We start from the raw sequence: 6,158 nt of genomic DNA, 5'->3' as shown, positions 1-6,158 counted from the left end.
ATAAAATATAATTTAAGAAAAAAAAATGCAGAAAAGGGAGGAGGGAGGCCCCCGGAAGAGGTTTTCCCTGGATTTTCAGAGCCAATAATTATCTTTATATATCCTAAGGCATGTGTTCTGGTCACCTAGTAGGTAAGGAATTGCACTGCCAACCCCAAAGATGGATGGTTTGAATCTACCAGCTGCTCAGAGGGAGAAAGAAGGGCAACCTTCTCCCCTGCACCTGACAACTCCGAAAACCTTCTGAGGAGCCAACTAGGAGCTTTTGCCAAATCAATGGCAAGAAGTTGTTTTAGTTAGGGTTATTTGGGAGTTTTTTGTGTGTTCTATCGTTGCTGTTGCTTTATAAGGACGATGAATCTGAGCTTCTGAGAGCAGCCAATTGTCCAAAGAATGTTAGAAAATTAAAGCTGAACTGCTGTCAGTCAGTATGCAGCCTGAATTACTACTTCTCCTGTCATTTTACTTGTATAAAATCAGGAAAAAAGTATCTTTTTATTATTTCTATATACAAACAAAAAGCTCAATTCTCTGGCCATAGCCTTTACACTTAATCTCAAACATCTAGGTTTTATACAAAGCTGGTCATGAAGGAGACTGAGAAATGAAGAAGGACTGGTGAGCGGGTTAGAGCAAAACCACAAACCCACATGAGCTGTTAAGAGAACTCAGCATTTACATACTATCCGTAGGCTACTGAACATCCCAGAGTTAGCACCACTAACCCAGGTGACATAAAGTCAACACTCACTCACGGTGATTCCACATGTACCAAAGTAGAATTGTGTTTTATAGGGCTTTTAATGACTGATTTTTCAGAAGCTAATCACCAGGTGTTTCTTCCAAGACACCTTTGAGTGAAGAGCTGTATAAACTGTTGGCACAATAGTTACGAAGGACAATAATGATGTGGATAAACGCTGCAGCTTAGAAGAGTCTTCAGGTTTTCTAGATTTAGTTATTTGGGCTTGAGGGTTTTACTACTTTAATAAAGATTTAAGAAAAAGATTCAAATGGATCTTCAGGATATAGCTGACAGTTCTAGCAGAAGACCCCAGGTATTCATATACCCTTGACCAAAAAACCTTTCTCCTCTCCTGGGAGAAGAGCTTCTCTTCAACCCAGCACTTGGCTTTGGGATGAACGCTGATGAGCTGATGAGGGAGAAATGGGACAGCCATCTAGCAAGTCAGCCCATCAGCTTTGATAATCAGTGGGGTGGCAGATGTTGTAGCAGATCACCTTCAAATCCAAAAGAAAAATACTTAAGTCCAACAACTATAAAAGATCAAGAAAAGGTTCATACACACAGAAGAAAGCATTTTTGTGAAGGTCGCTAGGGCTCATTCAAAAACAGCTAAAAGAGTACTTAGACAGGGAACTGGCAAATGTTCCCAGATTTAGAAGAGGCTGTAGCACCAGGGAGATCACTGCTGATATCAGATGGATCCTAGCTGGAAAAAAAAAAAAAATACAAGAAGAATGTCTATTTGTGCTTTATTGACTACGCAAAGGCATTTAATTGTGTGGATCACAAATTATGGCTAGCATTGAGAAGAATGGGAATTCCAGAATACCTAATTGTGCTCGTGTGAAACCTATACCTAGACCAAGAGGCTGTCGTGCAAATAGCACAAGGAAATACTCCATACCTATTTAACCTATATGTTGGGAACATTATTCAAGAAGTTGAACTCTATTAAGAGGAATGTGGCATCGGGATTGAAAGAAGGCTCATCAATAACCTTCATTATGCAGATGATACAGCCTTGCTTGTTGAAAGTGTTGTTGGTGATTGCCGTCAAGTTGAGCATGACTCCTAGCGACCCTCTGAACAAAAGGCCTGATGCCTTTCTGTAACTAACATCATTTCTCCAAGATCATAGAGTTTCCAGAAGCATGTTGTTTAGGAAGTGAATGCCACTCCTGCTTCCAAACCTGTCTTAAACTGGGAGCTCCACCAAACAGTGTCCACCATGGGCAACTGTTATGGCATTTGACACCCCAGTGGCACAGGGTTCAGCATCACAGCAATCCCAGATTAACTCTGTATAACAAATTGACAGAAGAGTGCTGTAAGACTTAGAAGAATGTTCCTCCAAATTATAATAACCCACTTGCTGCAGAAGGTTAAACACTGTAGTCTTCAATATGGATTGCATCTCAGTATCAAGAACAAAAATTCTTGCCTCTGGACCAGTAGGCCACATCATGATAAATGGAGAAAGGACTAAGCCTCTCAGTCCTTTCATCTCACAACATCTTCACCCCACTTGGGTCCACAATCAATACATCTGGTACCAGAAGTCAGGAGATAAGGATACATAGTGCACTGGGAAAGTCTAGTCAGGGACCTCTCAAAATAATTGAAGAGTGAAAATGAAAGTTTGAAGATTAAGGTGCGCCTGATTCAGGCCATGGCCTTTTCAAGTAACTTGCTTTACTGCTTGAGATGTGAACAATAATTAAAGATGCACACCCATGTTTATCACAGCTTTGTTTACAATAGCAAAGAGGTGGAAGCAACCTAAGTGCCCATCAACAAATGAATGGATAAAGAAGCTGTGGTATATTCACAAAATGGAATACTACACCACATTGAAAAACAAGGAACTCATGCAATATTATTCAAAGTGGGTGACCCTGGAGGACATTATGCTGAGTGAAATAGCTCAGTCACAAAGGGACAAATACTGCATGGTGCCACTGTTGGAGAATGGGTCTGACATCAGGGTGGGGGTATGACAGAGAAAAACTGGATAAATTATGTATATTGTATTGAAGCAGATGAGGGAAAGAACAGTTTAAAAAGAATATATTTTAGGGCATTATGATTATCATAAGAGTTAAGGTTGCATAGAGAGGTGTACTGGGGGTGGGGGGTGGCGGTAAATGGATGGGGGAATTGTATACCAATGAAGGAATTTTTTCCCCTTTTCTTTTCAGAGAGGGGAGCAAACTGGTGGGGAGGGGTGGGCAGGGAGAAAAGTGAGGTAATGAATGAATGGAATTCCAAAATCTCTGTAAATGTTTTTTTAAAATTAATAAAAAAACCCCAATAGTAAAAAAAAAAAAATAATTAAAGATAAAAGAAGAATTGATGCCTTTGAACTGTGGTGTGGGAGAAGAGTGTTAAAGTTCTCATGTACTCAACTGTGGTGTGGGAGAAGAGTGTTAAAGTTCTCATGTACTCAAAAGAACAAACAGATACATCTTGAAGAGGGTACAGCCAGAGTGCTCCTTGGAGGCAAAGATGATGAAACTCTGTCTCACATATTTTGGGCATTGTTAGGAAAGGTTATTTCTTAGTGGATCATGCTTGGAAAGGTGGAAAGGCAGTGAAAGGTAGCAAGACCTTCAACCAGATGGCTGAAATAGTTACTGTGGCAATGGCCTTGAGTGTATCGGAGACTGTAAGGATGACATGGATAGGTCAGTGTTCGGAATGATTGTTCATCAGGTTGCTGTGAGTTGTACTGAATTCAATGGCACCTAACAACAGCAATAAGGGCTATGGTCCAAAGACACACAAAAATATTTTAATGTAATATATTAACAAACCTACAGCTAAAAGAACATTTGCATGTATTTACACAATGAAAGGTAGAGAATTACATTAACTGAATTGACAACTCAACTCATTGTCATGGAGTCAGAGCCCAGTCATAGCTGACCCTGCAGCAGGTTTTCTGAGGTTGTAAATCACACGGAAGAAGACTGACTATCTTCCTTCTTCAAAGTGGTTGGCAAATTTGAATCCTCAGAGAGGCACCGCCTTTGGGTGACCATAACAACACTTTATGGAACAGGCCACCAGAGCTCCCTATCTGAAGCCATATGAAGTAAAAATGCGTAGACCCTAAGACACAGCTATTAATGTCAGTGGCCCATTAATGGCCAGCCATTCCTAGGAAACCAATAATCTACTTTATGTCTTTATGGATTTGCCTATTCTATTTCACAAAAATATTGTTAGGTGCCATCAAGTCAAGTGCTATTCACAGTGACCCTTGGAACACCAGACCTGACCTGTGTTCCATCCTGTACCATCCTCATCATCTTTCATTGCTGCAGTCACTGTGTCAATGCATCTCGTCAAGGATCTTCCTCTCTTTCAATGACCCTCCACCTTTCCAAGTATGATGTCTCTTTCCAGGGAACAGCCTCTGCTAACAATATGTCCAGAGTATGTGAGATAAAACTTCGCCTTCCTTCTCTTTAAGGAGCACTCTGACTTCACTTTCTCCCAGACATACCTGTTTGTTCACTTGGCAGTCCATGGAAATTCAGCACTCTTAAACAAATCCATCTTTGTCTGGTTTCTTTCTCTTACTTTATATTTACTTCCACTTATTTGATATATTCTCAAACTCATTCACACTGTAGCATAAAATAGTATTTCACTCTTTTTATTGCAAAATAACAATTCCACTTATGGTTATACTACATTTGAGTATATATTCATCAGTAGATGAACATTTGGTTTTTTCTACTTTCTGGCTATTATGAACACTGGTATTATATATACATATATTCCTATATAAGGTTTTATGTTGATATAAGGCTTCAATTCTATTGAATGTATATGGAACAGAACTGATGGACCAAATGGTAATTCTATGTTTCTTGCCATTTGGCCACCAGACTCCCGACATGTAGTTTAGAAGGCACACCAAAGGTTCACAATAATTGTCCCTTGGCAGCCCCAGGCACCTGGTTTCAGAAGCCCTCTACCACAGGATATCACAATCCAAGGCTGTGTAAGTCATTATCAAAAATAGTGTAGTGTTTGGAATCAAATCCCTTTGCACATCCAAAAATTTTTCCAACAGGGTAAAATAGGAAACCACAGACTGGGAAAAAATATGTGGTAAGGACATGTCTGATAAGGGACTTATATCTAGAATTTATAGTATATTTGACTACCATAACAAGATAAAGGTAAACAACTCAATTGAAAAATGGGCACTTCACCAAAGAAGACATTCAGATGGTGAACAAACACATCTGAAATGTAAAATGGTGTAACCACTATGGAAGGCAATATGGTACTTTCTCAAAAAGTTGGAAATAGAAATACCATTTGACCCAGCAATTCCACTACTGGGAATGTACCCTAAAGAAACCATAACTGCTACCCAAGCAAATATATGCACACCCATGTTTACTACTACTTTGTTCCTAATAGCAAAGAGCTGGAAACAACCCAAGTGCCCATCTACAAAAGAATAGATAGAGAAGCTGTGGTATATACACATAAGGAAATATTATGCTGCACTAAAAAACAAAGAACTCATGAAATATTATACAAAATGGGTGACTCTGGAGGACATTATGCTGAGTGAAATATCTCAATCACGAAAGGACAAAAACTGCATAATGCCACTGTCATAAAACGAGACTGACATCAGGGTTGGGGGGAGAGTGCGAAAGATGGGATAAATTATGTATACTGCACTGAAACAGATGAGGGAGAGAACTGTTTAAAAGGGACATATGATTAGGTATTATTGTCATGAGAGGAGTCCAGAATGAAGGCTGCATATTGGAGTGGACCTGGGGGGCAGGGACTGTATAACAATGAAAGAATTTTCCTTTTCAAAGAGAAGAGCGAACTGGGGAGGAGAGTGGCAGGGAGAAAAGTTCAACAGTGAATGAATGGAAATCCAAAGACTCTGTAAACTTTCATTAAAATGAATAATAAAATAATAAGAAAGGAAAAAAAATAGTGTAGTGTTTGGATGTTACCTATGCCTATCTTTCCTGGTATGTCAAGTAATCTCTAGAGCATTCTTTTAATATAACATAAATGCTACATAAGTAACTTGACATCCCTTCTCAGTCCTTGAAAGATTGCTTTAACCAATTAATTGCTCCCCTTTACCACCCCAAATATTTCTGCACCGCAATTATTTGACTGTATGTCACATATATTGCAGTATAGTTCAGAGTAAAGAGAACCCAGAGACCATCAATAAAGGGAAATTGTTAAATAAAATATAGTCAGGAGACAAAATACTATACAGCAGTTCATGGGAACAAGCAAGATGCACATATATCAAATGAAAAAAAGCTAAAAAACATTCTTATAAGAGGGGGATGTTTACTAGGATTTACACAGTATAAAACCATGCATATTAAAATAATACACAAAACTA

General features: G+C 39.0%; 1 protein-coding gene across 2 annotated transcripts in view; it reads right to left on the bottom strand.

The window, feature by feature from the left end:
* Window positions 1-6,158, bottom strand: part of PRELID2 (PRELI domain containing 2) — a 134,356-nt gene that overhangs the window by 87,112 nt on the left and 41,086 nt on the right. The gene's annotated exons all lie outside the window — the stretch shown is intronic.

Source organism: Elephantulus edwardii, unplaced genomic scaffold (genome assembly GCF_000299155.1).
Source record: "Elephantulus edwardii isolate Elephantulus edwardi_28Jun2011 unplaced genomic scaffold, EleEdw1.0 scaffold00095, whole genome shotgun sequence".
NCBI lineage: Eukaryota > Metazoa > Chordata > Mammalia > Macroscelidea > Macroscelididae > Elephantulus > Elephantulus edwardii.
Note: the sequence above shows the minus strand (reverse complement) of the source record. Positions and strands in the feature narration are given on the sequence as shown.